General features: G+C 45.1%; 1 protein-coding gene across 1 annotated transcript in view; it reads left to right on the top strand.

Annotated features, from left to right (window-relative positions):
• MRPL3 (mitochondrial ribosomal protein L3) overlaps positions 1 to 17,850 on the top strand; it is a 291,539-nt gene that overhangs the window by 114,264 nt on the left and 159,425 nt on the right. The window lies entirely within an intron of this gene.

Genomic DNA, 17,850 nt, shown 5'->3' with positions numbered 1-17,850 from the left:
TCATTTTTCAGTGTTAGTCATTGTAAATGTTCTCCTTGCGTAAAATATTTAGTTTTATCACACTTCAAAAACATGTCTTTTAAATTTCTGTTAGTTTCTAGGGAATATTTCTTTTAAAGAAATGCTGGGGACCAAATATTTGTAAAATGGCTGTGTAGTGACCAGTGTTTCATTTGCTACTCGGTTTAGGGTTCAGTTGGCTATGACATCTGCAGGATTCTGCCCTTAGACTTGTGAGTTAGTATACAGTGTCACTACGACAGCAACGAGGCAATACGCCATTTCGGTCCAATGCTTACCGGACCTACTTCTTTATATTATAAAGAGATTTTATCATTTGGTACCCAGATCTCATATTTTTTAAGCTTGGTTGTATTATGTGCTTTGTTTTGCTAAGAGTACATCGTTATTTTTTTATACTTATGTACTACATGAGTTCTTGAGTTGTAAGGTTAGATAACATATAGCATTAGGGAGTATGTTTTGTTTCCTTTTGTTTTGATGTGGTACCCAGTGTATTCTGTTCTTCCTGTTGACCTGTAAAGGTTTGGTATCTTGTGTTTCGTGACTTCTCCCTGTGTAGCTCTTGTCAACAGAATTTGATTATGAGCGAGTGCCCAATGTGCTTGATAGCAGTTGAATTAACTTCCACCTCTGAACTCGCTAAATAAAAGAACCTACATGAAACATGGACTGTACCCTGCCTCTTCTATATGTACACCTGGGATAGCTCCTTCGTGATTTCACAAACACTTAAGCTTGGATGGGTTCCAAACAGGTCACTTCTACCGCCTATGAGCCTCGAGATGCCAGGTGTTGCATTAAGAGATTATCTTGTTGCTTGGTTGCAGGTTCAATAGTCATTTGAAGACTCCTTTTGGAATCTGCTGCTGCTGTTATTCGCTTTGTTTTCATGAATTCAAAAGCAAATCGTTTTAAAGGCAGTTATTTGGGGGTATGCTTATAAGCATAGAGAATGCATCATGGCCAAAAATAACTGTTTACAAATGTCTGCTTAAAAAGATCTCTTCCCAGAGATCGGAACATTTGGAAAAAAGTTACTGTCTTTACAATTACATCAAAATTACTGTTAGAAGCAGAACAAACTGGGAAATGCATTGCACAGTCTCTGAAATCTTCAGTTCTCTCGAGCATTTAACAATATTAGATTGACCAAAGCATTATGTCAATTAAAAAAGCACCTTAGCCTGTGGGATTCAAAGTATTCCAATGTAAAAGTTGTATAATGACCTACCTTACTCAGTCTTTGAAAACCCAAAGGAACTGCTCAAGAACCTCTGAGAATTGAGCAGATACCAAATCAGCATAATCCAGCTCTCTGAAAGCCCCATCTAAAGAGGCTATAGCACTCATTGGTGTATTCATTTACTTGGCAACTTGTCCTCTAAATGCAACACTTTAAGGTAGCCTGTTTGCCCTTAGAAAATAATTACTGCTTCCTAGCTTTCACAGATCTTGTTTAATGATCTGTATACCTTTATCACCCCAAGTCTCCCTTTGACCCGAATACTCAATTTGGTCAACAAACTGTTTCCTGTTCTCTCCTACTAGTTATTCTCTATTCAACATATTACCAGAGCAGGATGTAGTGTGTGTTGGGAGGGAGGGAGGGAGAGGGTCACCAATGTACGCATTTTTGTTTGTGGATTGCTTAGAGGCATGGCATCCAGTGGACCACACAGTCGTATTAATTTCTTGTTATTTTTTGTCGATATCTTGAACCATTCGAATCTGTATTCTTGGGTGGGGTTCACTGCTGACTGTGTTGATGAATGCCTCAAACGGAGCTAAACAGCATTTAACTAAGTTCAATTTGTTTTTTTTATTGAAATAGTAGGCCAAGCTTCATAAGTAAATAAATAGACTGGATGTCGAATCATTTGCTAGAGTACAGACCATACTCTGACCCAATTGCTGTACGTGTTGCCACCCAATTTAATTGTTAGCTGCCACAATAAAAACTTTAGGATGGGTTGTTTTGGAAAAACTGGAAGCATTGGCAGAAATTAACTCCTTTTTCTCAAAGGTTCAATATGGTTTCCATCCAGGCTTGGGTACCATCGAGCAGGCACTTAACTTATCATGGGAAAATGCGTCAAGGCCAGGAGAGGTTCATTACACATGGCGTTTATGGACCTCTCTTGTGCTTTTGATTTAAGGGAAAGTTGTGGTCTCTTATGGAAGAAACCGGGGTGGACTCGCCACTTTTGAACCTTATTAGGCAGTGACACTGGGACACTACCACAAGGTCCTCTATACTCAACAAGGTGATTGTACACAGCCTATAGTTGTAGTCAGAGGGTCAGGCAGGGCTGTATAATGGCACCTTTTCTATTTTTATTCTATATTAATTTCTTAGATAAAGCGCTGAGTTTATGTAGTGACAACACCCCTAGAATCGGCTCTCGTCCAGTCCCAGTTCTTTTATACGCGGATGACGTGGCTTTAATCTCACAAACAGCAATTGGCCTCCAGAAACGTTTGAATGGTTTCAGCCGTTTTATGATGAACCTAAGTTTAAAAGTAAATAATCAGAAATCATTTACTTTAACCTGTGGTTCAAAACGCACCAAATCAAAATCCTTTTTTATTGGTGAGACCCTGATCTCCAAGATTTCTCCTTTCAATTATCTAGGCATCCTGTTTGAAGCAAATTTGTCATGGGGTTGAATGGCCAACCGGAGAATACTAAAAATGGGAGTAGTGTGTGAATCTGTTTTTAGATTTGCAAGAAAATTGGGGCATAGCCAATTAATGAGATGGTCTAGTTATAAAAATCAAATGTCTGATCATGGGAACATATGGAGTTGGCTTGTGGGGGTCACGAAGCACCAGCTAAAACGCAAGCCTTTGAAAACAAGTTCCTTTGCCAGATGCCGGTCATCCCTAAATCGACCCCAAGCTTATATCTCAATCAATCAATTAAAACTTTATTCCGATACAAATTTTGTGTCCATAAAAGTATACAAAAAATTTAAAACAGATTTTTTTTAAAAAAGCTTAAAAAGAATTAATATAAATCACAGTAAATCTTATATGTGAATAATAGGAAAAACAAATTTTTACACATTATTTCTTTCAGTTTGGATCCCAATCCCACTCAAACATTTTATAGTTAATCATAGTTTGCACGGTATTTAACACAAACCTTTAAAAAACGGGCTATTGGCAGAATGCTACACTCAGTGTCCAAACATTGTAAAGCAAGAAGGGCCGGGCGACACTGGCGTAAACGTATGAGTTTTAATAAGGGAATGATCCACTTCTTACGTGGGAATTCATAATAGCTACAAAAAAAGACTACGTGCAATGGAGATTGTTCTGATTGTCCATTACAAGGACAAAGGGTTAGGTTACTAGACCAATCTTTTGTCTTTGGGAATGTTATCAGCCGATGGAAAGTATTAAACCGAAATCGTGTTAGGAGATATTTTTCATAAGAGTTAACACTAGATAGTAAATACGGTTGGATCCCAAATGAGACTTGTACTGAAACAAGATGGAGGTTTGTGGGTTTAAGAATCTCAGTTGTTAAACGAAGCTCACGTAAGTGTGATAAGCACACATTTTTCAGTTTTTCACGTGACATTTCAATTATAGTCTCAGGGAACTTGAAAAAAGACTCCAGGTTTACGTCTCTCAAAAGATTATGGACATAAAGCAACCATGGAATGTTTTTCCACTTTTCCAGAGTAAGACAATCAGAAATAAGCAAACGGGTCATTTTACACTCTTTAGTTTCCCAAATGCGATGCCATAGGAGAATTGGTTGGATAGCAATAAGGTCGGAAATGTAATCCTCCCCCAACTCCATATGGCAACCATAGGTTGGCGAACTTTTGGGAGTAGCCAAAAGATACCGGAAAAAGCCGTTTTCTACTTTTTGGATAATTTCCGTGTTAACGTAGCCGCAAACCCCGGCCCCATACATTGCCACTGAGCGGCACTTAGCCCTATAAATCTGAATCAACTCCCGCTGGGGACGCTGGCCTAGTTTTTGCGCAAATGTGACCAAGGCTGTTGTAGTTCTAAGAAACCCCAACTTTCTGGCCAGAAGGGCTGGACCCCAACTAGGGAATTATCTATCAAAATACCTAAATAGGGATAGGAAGTTGCGGTCTCCAGGATGGTATTATTTATCTGGATACCGCCGGAATATTTGAGACGTTTCCCCAGATGCATGACAAACGTTTTCTTTATATTTACTTTTAGATCTAGGCTTGCCATGAAGTCACAGTATCTATCAAGAAGTAGTTGGAGTTGACGCGGGGTCCTGGCCATGATCACCGCGTCATCTGCATAAAGCAGCGCGGGTATTGGACGATGATCAATCATGGGCAGATCCTGGCTTCCTACCAACATCGCAGCCTCCAAACCGTTCGTATGTAGGTTAAAAAGAAAGGGTGCCAGTACGCATCCCTGTCTGACACCCTTAGCTACTGGAAATGATGTTGTGACTTCCCCCCCCCCAAACCGTACCGTACTTTTGCTGAGGCCCCTGTATAGAGACTCTGAATGAAACTCACCAAAGGGGGATCAACCCCCATAGTTAGAAGGAGTTTCCAAAGTTTGGTATGGGAGACGCAATCAAAGGCCGCCGAAAGATCCACGTAGGCTAAATGCAACCTCCCCTTTTTAGCCCGTACATATTTACCTATCAATAATGAAAGGTTTAGTGCCTGATCCACTGTCCCTAGTCCTTCTCGAAAGCCATACTGAAGGTCAGAGACCACTTGATTGCTTTCAGCCCAGTCTTGGAGTCTTTCGACCCATCACCTTTCCTGTAGAGTCCAAAAGGGAAATTGGACGGTAACAGGCGGGGCTATTACGGTCGCCCTTCTTAAAAATAGGAAGAAGAATGGAAGTTGTCCAAGACTCTGGAGGGCCAATTTTGATGGCTGCTTCGAAAACCTTTGTAAGAATGGGGGACCATAATTCTAAGTTGTTTTTAAATAGGTCCACGGGGACCCCGTCAGGGCCTGGGGCTTTGCCACATTTAGAGGCTTTCAATGCCGTGAGTACCTCGGTATGGTCAAAATGAAGGTTAAGGTTAGCGGAGAGGGAGGGTCTTCTATAATTTTGAGTGGCCAGCATCTCCAAACTTTCTGGGGGGGGGTTCTGTTGGAGGATCCTCCAGGATACCAAAAATCCTAGAATAATGATCAACCCAAGCTGCCTCACCCACTGCTACCTCAATCCGTGGGATCTCTTGTTGGTCGGTTAAAAAGGGTGTTCTTACTGTTTTCCAGAAGGTGGCTGAGTCCTTAAGTGAACAGCTCTGATGTAGCTTAGCCCAAGGTGAATTGAGTATGGTCTATTTGGAATATCAAGTTAAAATGCCCTCCCTTTTACTCTGGATTAAGATTTGGTATACCCCACAATCCGGCATTCCGAGAGACATTCTGAGCGATTGTCTGATTTTGGACAATCCATACTCAATCCCTTGGCTGGCATATGTCAGGAAAAACTATTATGACATGGGACTGATTAGCCTTTTTGAATTTCCAGATAGCACCGGGCCCAAACTAAGGCCATAGTTAAGGAAATATTTCCCATGATGTGACGAGATTAGAATTGCAAGCTCAAGCCTTTTAACTTTAGTTCTGAACTATTTGCCAATTTCCACAGTGCCTGGGACAGAGCAGTATCTAATGTGGGTGGAAAAACCAGAACACAGGTTTTAACTCACTAGACTCTGGTTACACTGAATTCACTTTGGTTGCTTTCCACAATTCTGGCACCTGGTTTGAATCTCTTCCAGGATGCCCATGTAATAATTCTGCAACTCAAACAGCACATTTTTTGTACGTTCTATAGCAGCTTGCGAAGACTCTTATCACAACCAATTTTAAAGCACAAGCGCTTTACATTGCACCAAGAGGGTTTGTTTTTCTGTTCTTAGTTACATTTTGTCTGGAATATAACTGAGGAGTAGGTATGCTTTTAAAGAATATCTATTTTAGCCCTGTTGAGACTGATGACACAGAAAATCTGAACAATATAGTTACAACATCTTCTATTTATGTCTGCATATTCTCCATGTGGTTCCATAAACCCTTCTATATACTTTATATTTTTATGGCATTTTTTTAAACTTGTGCTAATTGATACATGATGTCTTTTCCATAATCTCTGTTTCTGAAAAACGATATCATTTCAAATTTATTTTTAAACTTGTGTTTTATTGGCCATTGTTATGACTGAATAAAGCCTATTGAACGCGTATGGTGGGAAACTGCGCCATTATCTAAGTTTTGTTCACTGAATAGGGCTTTGTAAAGATATAATTATTTGTAACAAGCCAAATAAAAAAATGCACTTTGCATCCGTGGTACACACAACAGTGGCCATAGGGCAAGCCTTATTGACCTGTTGGTGCAGGACTTTTACTTCTGTTTTTCTGCTATTACAAGCATAATCAATCAATCAGGCAGGCATGAAGGCTGTAGGACAATGGATGTCCTCCAACTACCTACAATGCAATGTCAGCAAAACAGAGATTATGTTGTTTGGAGAAGCCAAGGTACTGTGGTCCCCCGATTGGTGGCCCTCTGATCTGGGTATGGTTCCTGAACCTAAGCAGGTCGTTAAAAATCTTGGGATACGTCTTGATCAGGATTTAGTGTTAAAGCAGCATACCCACTACATCACAGGTGTATGTTTCTACACTATTGGCCTGCTGCGTAAGGTTTTCCCTTTGTTGCCGGATTCCTCCAGAAGGACCTTGGTGCAGGCTCTTGTTTTGAGTCGGCTGGATTATTGTAATGGCCTGCTCCTCTCAGCAAATGAGGGAGTGTTGGCCAAACTACAGGTTATTCAAAATACAGCGGCTCGACTGGTCCTTAATGCCCCTCCAAGAACAGCTTCAAAACCTCTTTTAGAAAAGTTGCATTGGCTGTCAATCCGTCAACGGACTAAGTTTAAAATATGCTGCCTGATTCACAAAAGCATAAATGGGCAAGGTCCCCTATACCTGGAAAATAAATGTATTCCTTATACCCCTACCAGGACACTTAGATCCAGCAATGGTCATTTGTTGGTAGTGCCTCGTGCCAAGAAGGCTAGACATGGTGGCAAAGCATTATCAGTGGTGGGACCTACATTGTGGAACAGTCTCCCGCTAACTTTAAGACTATGTCCCGAACATTTGAAATTCAGGAAACAACTTAAAACTTTTCTGTTTAAAAATGACATTTAGGCCAGCCCTCCCTTGTTTGCTACTGATCAGCTGAAAACCCGACCCAAAGCGCAGAGATACTCCATTGGAGTCGATTCTAGCGCTATATAAACCCGCAAATAAAATAAATAAATAAAATAAATAAATAAATCAGGAGTTTGTAGAGCGCGCTACTCACCCGCGAGGGTCTAAAGGCGCGGGGGGAGCGCAGCTCTGGAGCAGTTGAAGAGCCAGGTCTTGAGGTCCTTCCTGACGTGTGCAGGGTCGAGGAGCATCTGATGTTCACTGGGAGCTCGTTCCAGGTCTTGGCTGCGATGTAGGAGAAAGCTCTCCCACCTATTCTGTTTTTGCAGATGTGGGGGACCTCAGCCAGGGCGAGGTCGGCGGATCGGAGGTTCCTCTTGGGTACGTGGACGGAAACTCTCTTGTTAAGGTATTTGTGTCCGATGTTGTTGAGGGATTTGTAGGCGTGGGTGAAGAGTTTGAAGGTGACCCTCTTCTCGACGGGGAGCCAGTGGAGGTCTCGTAGGTGTTGGGTCATGTGTTCGTGATGTGTCCCGAGTACGAGTCTCGCTGCGGCGTTCTGGATGGTTTGGAGCTTCTGTAGAAGAGTTCTGTTGATTACAGCGCATAGGGCGTTGCCGTAGTCCAGTCTGCTAGTTAGGAGCGCATGGGTGATGGTCCTTCTGCAGTCGGGGGGGGGGGGATCCATTTGAAGGTCTTTTGAAGGCTGCGCAGGCAGTTGAAACTGGTGGAAGCGACAGCGTTAATCTGGCGGTTCATGGAGGAGTCGAGGATGATGCCGAGGTTACGAGCGTGGTGTGTAGGGGTGGGGGGTTCCCGAGGGCGGAGGGCCACCAGGTGTTGTTCCAGGTGGAGGTGCAGGGTCCAAGGATGAGAACCTCTGTCCCCTCTGAGTTGAGCTTCAAACAGCTGTTATTCATCCAGGCTGCGACATTCTTCATTCCTTCCTTCATGAAAGCAGAGTCTGGTGTCTTCAGGATTCTTCGTGAGTGAGAGGATGAGCTGGGTCTCGTCAGCGCAGGATACTATGCTGAGCCCATGCTGTCTGACTATGGCGACGAGGGGGGTCATGTAGATGTTGAAGAGCGTGTGGCTGAGTGATGATCCTTAGGGTACTCCGCAGTTGATATCTGTCGGTTCGGAGAGGAAGGGAGGGAGGCTGATCCTCTGGGTTCTCCCGGAGTGAAAGGATTAGATCCAGTTGAGCGCGGTTCCTTGTATCCCTGCGTCGTGGAGTCTGGCTGTGAGCGTGCGGTGGGACACTGTGACGAAGGCTGCGGAGAGGTCTAGAAGGATGAGGGCCACGGTGTATCCCTGGTCGAGTAGCATGCGGATGTCATCGGTGGTGGCGAGGAGGGCAGTCTCTGTGCTGTGGTTGCTGCCAAATCCAGACTGGGAGGCGTCTAGGATGGAGTTCGCTTCGAAGAAGGCAGTATGCTGGGCGTTTGAGTCTCTCGGTTACTTTGGCTGGGGAGGAGAGAGATGGGCGGATATTTCATCAGGCCCGTTGGGTCGGCTGTAGGTGCGTACCACAAGTCATCAAGAAAGTCAGCAACTCCAACATGACACTTTCCTTGATTTTTGCCCTCAACCATGATTTTCATTCTCACTGAATGTGATGCACATCCATATTGATCAGTTATGGGCCACTCAGAAGGATTCCAAGTCGCTGAACTTTGAAGCCCGGCTCCTGGCTGCTTGAATCTCCTGCAAGCTCTGCTCCTGGAATCTCCTGCACTGAAACTTTGCCATTAGGAATCAAACACAGGTCAACGACTATAAGTAGCTTCTCAGCTAAATGGAAGCAACCTTTATTTGTTTGTGGTTACATTTATAAATTGCTTAATACCACTGATGAAGCGCTAGAACACTTTGGGGGACTGGTAGCACACTCTGCACCTGGTTGGAAAGGAATGAGTTTGTTATGTGTTTAGGTGTTGTGCATGAAGACTAGAGTGGTGATTTTATTGTGTCATTTATCACTGCACTCTAGAGTGTAGTGCAGCCAAAAGGAGTGAGAGATGGAGTGCTTAATCCAATTGTATTATTGTCTACTGTCAGGAGGGTGTGGGTTGCCATTGAGGCATTTGTTTAGTATTTTGATGCTGTATCGGAGACTGTGGGCTTACTGTTATTGTGTTGCTCCAGTTGTTATGTTATGTAGCTTATAGAGCACGCAGCTGCCCCAGCAAAGGGGCGTCCCGGCGCTAATAACAGTCAGATGAAGAGGACCACCAGAAAAGGCACAGGAGCCTACAATGAAGGGAAAAGATGAGTCTTAGATGCCTTACGGAAAGCCGGGTAATTGTTTAGGCTGCGGATGGACAGTGGGAGAGAGTTCCAAAGTTTGGCTGCCAGTGTGCGGAAGGCACGCCCCCCCCAGCCCGTGCTCTCCTTACCCTAGAAACCACCGCCGAGTGTTGGCCCATAGAACGAAGTTGGCGGGGGGAGTGTAGGGCGAGAGCAGGGTGGCCAGAATGGCCAGGGAAGAGGAATTCAGGATCTTAAAAGTGATGCAAAGGGACTCGAATTCTACACGTCTGTCCACTGGCAACCAATGTAGTCGGCGGATGGCAGCAGAGGTAGAGCAAGTCCTCGGGAGGCCAAGGAGAGTTCTGGCCGCCGCATTCTGAACCCTCTGTAATCTTAGGATCTCAGACTTGTTGGTCCCCAAGTAGAGCGAGTTGGCATAATCCGGTCTCGACAGGATGGCCGCCTGGATGATGACCTGTCGAGTGGACGGGTCAAAGTAACCTTACAATGGTTTAAGCCCCTTTAGAATACCCATACAGGTCCCCGCCACTTTCTTGGTTTGGGCCTGAAAGCTGAGAGCGGAGTCCACCCAAACTCCCAGATTCTTTATCATCTGTTTGGGGGTGGGGACACAGCCCAAGGTTGTAGGCCACCAATGCTCACTCCACAGCTCACCATCCCGCCCAACCAACAGGATTTCAGTCTTGCTAGCATTAACCTGCAGACAATTGGCAGATATGGCCATCTCTGAGTGGATAAGATTGCTCTGAAACGTGGAGGCATCCTGTGCTGAGTTGCCAGAAAGTGCCGCTACCAACTGAGTAGCCTCTGCTCCTAGCCACCGCTGCTAGAGGTTGAACATACAAATTAAACAGCGTAGGGCTCAATGCTGGGCCCTGTGGCACCCCTTGTTGAATAGTATGGATCCGAGAGCAAAAAGAGGGAGCCGACACCTGGAAGGTCCTCTCAGAGAGGAAGGAGGCGAACCAGTAGAGGGCTGAACCCGAAATCCCCACCTCTTCCAGCCGTTGTAGCAGAATCTGGTGTGAGACTGTTTTAACGCGACACTGAGGTCTAATAAAATCAGTGCCGACATACGTCCCTCATCCAGTGCAGCCCTCGGATGTTCGGTCACTGCTAGGAGGGCGGATTCCGTGCTGTGACCAGGGCGAAAGCATTTCTGAGAAATGTCCAAGATGTTATTGTCTTCCAGGTAGCCTGTCAGCATGGAGTTGACATGGGACTCAGCAGTCTTAGATATCCATGGCAGGAGAAATATGGGATGGAAATTCTCCAATATGGTTGTGTCCAGAGAAGGCTTTTTTTTTTTTTTTTTTAACAGGGGGGCTCACCCTCGCTTGCTTCCATGTCCTGGGAACAAGTGCCCTGGACAGGGATAAATTAATCACCTGACACAAAGGAGACAGAAGCATGGGTAGGGAGTTCATAAATTACTCCGGTTTAAGGGGGTCAGCAGGAGAACCTGATTTCGCCATGCTGCATATCACACGCAGCTCGTCCTGAGAGATTGATGGAAAGGACGCAAGAGTGTAGGTGATACAGGGACTGAATGCTGAGTCCAAAGATGGGGGAGCTGGCAAGAAGGAGTTGTAAATGTTCTCCACCTTTTCCATGAAGAAAGGTGGCAAGCGCCTCACATTGCTCATCTGATGTCATGCAGGGTGCTGGGGGTAACTCCACCTGTTTAAGGTCTTTGAGTATGCCAAAGATACATTTTGCGGGGTTTTTACTGCCCTTGATCGCAGCTGCGTAATAGGCCGACTGCTCTGACTGGATGGCCCTGTGGTAGTCCTTAATAGCTGCCTGATAGTGCCCCTTCGAGTTGTGTATCTATAGTTATGCATGGTATGCAGGTAAAGGGATTGAGAGATGGATGTTTATTTTATAATGTCTATCATCCTTCTGTAAAGGATTAATACCAGTTCTTGGGCTGGTATGTTTTTTTTAGTCATCTGCTGTCAACAAAGATACGGAGAAGGTAGTTTCTGATGCTAGGTCAGTGTGTCCCTGAGTTATCTATTGGGGAAGAACCACCATGAATTCAAGGCTAACTTGCATGATTCTTGCCTTAGCAAAGTGCAAATCCAAAATTTTGCTCCCTGTACGGAGGAGGTGAACACCACTGTCAGACTTATAAGTATTGTGGTGTTTCCAGAATCGCAAATAACCAGTGTCAACCTTCAGACAGGGCATACTAGTTGTGGTATGCACTACATGTGATCAGTGCTCATTTCAATTTGTTTTCCATTTGAGTACGTTTGGAAGCACTTAGTGTATTTAAATAGGTAGGATTTCCTTTCCCATTTCAATGTCCCACATTATACATGCTTTTCACAGGACCATAAGCTACTCAAGTCAACATGCAGCACCTTGCCACCCACCTGGAACCTAAACACTGTACTTAATCAACTGATAGCTCCTCCTTTTGATTTGATGGGCCACTGGACCATTAAACCCTTGACATTAGCTTTCCTAATAATATTGCCTCATTGCAAAGAGTTGCTAAACTGTTCTTACTGTGAAATAGTCTTATCTTCAAATACATAGGATCAGTATAGTCACACAGACATACGATTGATTCATTCTCAAGGTAGTCTTAATCCATCTGTTAGATTATCTCATTGCTTTTGTTCCGGATTTAAAATGTTCAGCAGACAGCACTGCACACATTTGTTATTAGAAGAGCTATGAAGTATATCCGGGACAATTTCACTCAATGTGCAACCATAATAGTGTTCTCCAGTAGCATCCCATCCCCTGCCAAAGTCGGGCTGTGTGCCGGGCGGAGGTAGGGAGGGTTTGGGCATTAAAAAAAGGAATATTCTTACCTTAATGCTGCTGCTGCCGCCGTCTCCCACACATCGGATCTTCCTGCTTCTGGCTCTGGGCCTGGACACAGGCTTCCAGCCTGCCCTGCAGCCAATCCTTAAACTGCTCTCGCATGAGAGCAGTTTCAGGATTCAGTTTCAGGATTGGCCTGAGCGTTGTCAACTTGCGCTCCCAGGCAGACTGGGAGCCTGTGCCTGCTCTCTTCAGCCCCAACCACCCAGCCGAGGCTGGAGAGCGCTTCACTGCGCATGAGGGGTTTGGCTGGCCTGACACGGCCGGCCAAACACCTCATGCGCAGCGAAGGAGTGCCCACCGCTACCCCTCCAACAGTGCCATCCCCTGGACCCACCCGCAAGACTCATCAGAGTCCTGGGGGCAGGTCCAGGGGATCAAAATAAAACTGGTTTAAAACGCGTTTTATTTACTGTAGTGTCTGGGAGGGGGGTGGAGGGCAACGCTCCTCCACCCTAATGGTGCGTCTGACGCTGGTGTTCTCGCTGCAAAAGTGAATTGTCAAATAAATAACCATAGTTTTACATATTTAAGTTCTAGGTTTTGAGAGAGAATTTTTACCCTTTCACTTCTCGCTAATGGAAGTACAATTCACACTCATGTGTACTCCCATTAAAGAAGTGAAGCAATACATTCGTTGGGTGGAGTTGGGTATTGGGGGAAGAGACATTGAACAGTGTGAATCTAAACAGAGGTACTAAGATTTGTGGAAATGGAGTTGTATTACTGAAGGAACTTCTCACAAGTCACCCCTCGGTGAATGGGGACACACTCTTGTTAAGAGCCACACAGAGTGTTCCACCTTGAGGCCTGCTTTTGGTATAGGGAACAATCCCTACCGCTAGTTAACTTGAAAGGGAATGTTTAGTATCCAGACTTTCAGATGTGTACTTCTACATGTACAAAGCTCTCCTACTGGGAAGAAAAAAACACAAAATCAAAGAGCAGCTCTGCAGGTAGACTATCCACCTGAAAATCGATACCAAAGGTAAGTAACTTTTTCTACATGTACACAGCGAAGACTGCTTCTGCTCATGCTCAGCAAGGAGGGTTCAAGGACGGTAAGAGTGGCAGCCTTCATCTATGAAACTGGATTACAGGCACCTATGTGCTGAGCACTTAGCAATACCTTTACATGTATGAACGCGGAGCAGACCCCCTTGCAAATATTTCTGCTCCTTTCTTGCAAACATTTTGTGGAAAACTTTCAGAATGATTGTAAAAGTTCCTGAACTATTATTATAAATATAAACCAAAACAGCAATCGCAGTATTAAAACCTGTTGCTAATTTCCTTATAACAATCCAGTTGTGATGCCTCTAGACACCAGAAATAAGAAAATGATGTAGCTTTTCAACTGTAATGACCTATTGCACTTGACTTGTGACATTCTAAACCCTGCTGCTAGAGCCAGCAGTCCAGATGAAAGGCAGATCACAGAGCATCATTACACCTGCAGGTTAAACACTTTCCTGCTAATGATGTGTTTTTCTTAAATGAACAGTGATCAGTACAAAGGAGAGATTTTTGGTAACGATAATGGCGTTTTACACAGTATAGCTCATTACCAAAAAGAATTGCATGTTACTACTATTCTGAGCTGCAGTTTACTTTTTTTTTAAACCTGAATAACTTTAAACCGATTCTGCAACACATTCCTAACTACTTTTTTGAGTGTTTAATTTCACACAATAGATTACACTTTTATACTTCTTGTCTACAACTATAATATCGCGATTGTATGCAGTAGCAAGACACCACATATTTAAGTGGTTTGTGGGATGGGCGATAGTGTGGCACGTATTTTAAGACCTACATAATCTCTCACACGAGTTAAAAGGACATAGCAAATTGCTTAGGAGTGCCATAACCTTTTAAAATAAATTTGCCTTCGACCTCCTTCTTCTAAATGGTCACAGAGCCCCTCGCTTGTAGTGTGCTTCTAATCTGTAGCAGAGGGTCTTTTAGCCCTTTGTAATGAATGGGTCATTGAGTAGGACTGCATTTAAGGAAAGAAGTACCAATAGAAGAGTTTATCATTGTCATTCACGCGCAGCATTAGCCTTAGCAGTGGCAGACACATTAATGTCCCTCATAGCGGCACTAGGGACCAAATGAAGCAGTTCTTTTGTGAGACACAATGCGGAAGAGTTTCTTAAGTGAGTTGCTAACAGGGTAACCTCTATGGCCGCTAGAATCACGAATCATAAAAGAGTAACTGAGATTCTAAACTGCGAAAACTACTTTGAGTGCAGTGCTTGTTTTGAGGTCTCTCAAGATGCCTGTGAGTCAGTGATGCCATCTGTTCATGCGAGGTACAAATACATATTCTAAACGATATTCATCAATAAAGCAGTGTGATGCTGTTTGCCATTGTCTGATCTGTACTCCAGGGCATGTCTTTGAGATGCAAGAAAGGGAATGCCTAATTTTATAAGCAATGCGTTGTCATTTGGCGACAGCCGCCCAGTTCAAGTGAAATAGATTTGTTTTATACTTTGTCTTTCTAATGCGTCATCGATCAAAGGGAGTCAGCCGACGAATGAATGAATTTGATGGCTCTATAGCAGTTTTCTGCATCATGAAGCTTGTGTATCATTCCATGAAATGGCATATGAATGTTCCCTTACGGGCACATCAATTGTTCTGTTGGCCTTCCCAATACTTTTTCAAAGATTTATGTACTCGCTGTGATTTCAGATGTTCCTTATTTAAAAAAGCGTATAGTGCTTTTTCCATTATTTGTTTTTCCATTTCTTACCTGTCTCACCTCCCCTCGCATGAAACTAATCAATAAATAGCCATTGGCATAATTGGTAATTGAACCCGAACGACGATGCTGTGCAACTGCTCCCCGGCTACCACGGTAACCCGCCAGACATATGGTCTGGTACTTACCCATGTCCCCTGGGGTGATGGATGACATTTCCCTCCCCTTCAGCATAACACTTGTGAGGCCACACAGATAGTTTTACTTATTTGGATTGGGGGGAGCAACCCCCCCCGCCGTATATTTGTGAACATTAACAAAACAAATTAAAACATTATATACAGAAAATTTTACGCAGAAAGTACAGATACGTTTTGATAGTCCGATATTCCAAGGCTAACCTTAACACAGTCTAATACACAAGACACTCCTACTGTAAATCTATCAAGTACATGTATTTACTTTCTGCATGTCCCATCTAGAGCCTACGGCAAAGTCAATGACTGGCAGCTCACCCGGTCCCCGTGTACTAATAAGGTTGCGCAGGGGGTTACAGCTTATCGGATGGATACTTTTCCCCCGGGCCCCCCTACGCCCTGTGCCTTACACTCCATTACGTGGGGGCTGCAGACTTCTGCATAGTGGCGCCTTAATGCGCATGAGTGTGCGGTGTGGCCCCAGGCCCACTGGGAAGGATGACTCCCCCGGCCCCCGCACCCCGACAGCCTACCTACCGGCTGTCACTACCCCCTGGAGTTATATGGTGCTAACCATTGAGGACCGAAGACTATGCTTATCAATCATGACCTTACCGCCACAGGCCAGCGTAGTTGCCCGACTACCTGGTCTCCCCCTCAGCCCCTAGGAAGGTCATGTACTGCACCTTATGCTCTCCACCCAAGCTAGGATGTCCTCTGAAAGCCTGATTCCCTTTATGTGAGAGGTGCACCCCGTCCTGAAGAAAAAATTGTTCCCCCTTGATGTATCTGTGTCCTATGGACCCTAGTCTAGGGGACCTAAATAGTTTATCAAATTTGTTGTTGATCCGCTTTACCGCGTAATTCAACGCTCTAACTGATTCACCCCCCCTCCATTGCGACCTGGGAATCGTGTGTGACCATGCGATTATCGACTGGGGACACTGCCTTGCTAGCCACCCAACTTCTGTGAGGAGATTCTCGACCAGAACTCTCCTGCCTAATCGGGCCAAGTCGTTACCCCCCAAGTGCAGGATCCAGATTGCCGGTGGGCCCGTACTTGCTTTCCAAGCTCGGTTCACCAACTCCCTGAATTGACCTACGCACAAGCCACCCTGACCGAAAAAGGATACGTTTATCCCTAGCTGAGTGGCCCTAGTCTTGGTAGCTCCTGAAAAGAAATTCTTCAAACGTCGAACATATGAGTGCCCTATAATCCACACGTGTTGATCTTCCTGGTGCGAAGAGTGAACTTGCGCCACCATGTTTGCTGTTTGTCCGCCACTCGGCGCCCGCCGTACTACTGCTTGCTCTTGCGTTCTGTGAGTGCGAAAGAGTCCAGGCTCCTCTCCTGAGTCACAGGATGAAGAAACTGCAACTGACGATGAAACAAAAGAGGGGGGTAAGTGCCTTGCCATGCTGGCATAAAACACACAAAATTCCACGAAACGGCGTCTAGCGCTTATCAGCTAGCGACACTGAAACACCCCTTTCCCTGAGTAACGGGGAGAAAGGGGCAACACCCCCTTGTGCACCTAACAGTTGGACAGTCACACCGTATTAGAGCATGTGCACCCGCACATATCTCTTGAAACAGTTAGAGGACCACCTACCGATCCTTTAGAGATTCTCGTCCCCCAGCCCTCTTGCTGCTGCCTCGGTGGCTGCTCCTATCCTAAACGAATGAGTCCCGAAATCGGCAGGGTCTAGCCCGGCACTCTTCAACGCCAGAAGCATGACTTTCCTGAACTGAAATACCGTGAGTGGTGTCCTGTCCCTATGTATCAGGAGAGGCCCTCCCTGAGTGCGTGCCCGTTGGGCCATAAAAACCTCAAGCCTGTAAACCGGGCAGCATTGTGTGTTCCCTGCTCTGTGTAATACTATGGTCTCACCCTTACCCTCTTGGTCGGTTTTTGATTTCCGGATGGAAATCAGCACTGAATCCTTCTTTATGCTAACGTGTCCCATTTGCAGGCCCCCCCAGCCAATCTTCCTTGTGACTAGCTCGCCTACCCTAAAAGCACCGTAAAATGCAATGCAGAATGCAGATTGAAACAAGATCACTTCGTCTGAGGAAGTGCAAACCCGCTGCGGAGCCCCCAATAGCTTCCCGAGTGTCTCGAAACCTATGGGCCTTCTGACATCCGGCTGCCCCCCTGCAAGCGGTGCCACCCTTTCAGCGCCTGGCGTACTATGAAATTCTTTGTGGGGTCCCCCTTTCCTTTCTGCAAAAAATTATATGGCGGAGATATGTCTTCTTGCCCCTGCAACCGTGCGCCCCTGCTCCCTCATGTACACCAGGTATTCCACTACTGATTCATGGTCATGCCATTTGTGCTCCCACTGTTCCCCCAAGAACAAGCAAAAAGACCCAAACGCCCCTTCGTAGGCACTCCTGGTTCTGGGTGCTAGGCTCGCTGCCACGAGGTTCGATACTCGGGGCACCAAGCTGCCAGAGATGTTCTGGGAAAGGTGATGGGTGCACTGCTGCCTCTGGAATATGTGACCTGAAAGCCTGCATTTTAAAACGAGACAATGCGTCCGCCGCGTGGTTCAGAATACCTGGCACGTGTTTAGCTTTAAAAAGGACATTCATTTTCATGCAC

This window comes from Triturus cristatus, chromosome 10 (assembly GCF_964204655.1).
Source record: "Triturus cristatus chromosome 10, aTriCri1.1, whole genome shotgun sequence".
Lineage (NCBI taxonomy): Eukaryota > Metazoa > Chordata > Amphibia > Caudata > Salamandridae > Triturus > Triturus cristatus.
This window is presented reverse-complemented; position numbering and strand designations above follow the sequence as displayed.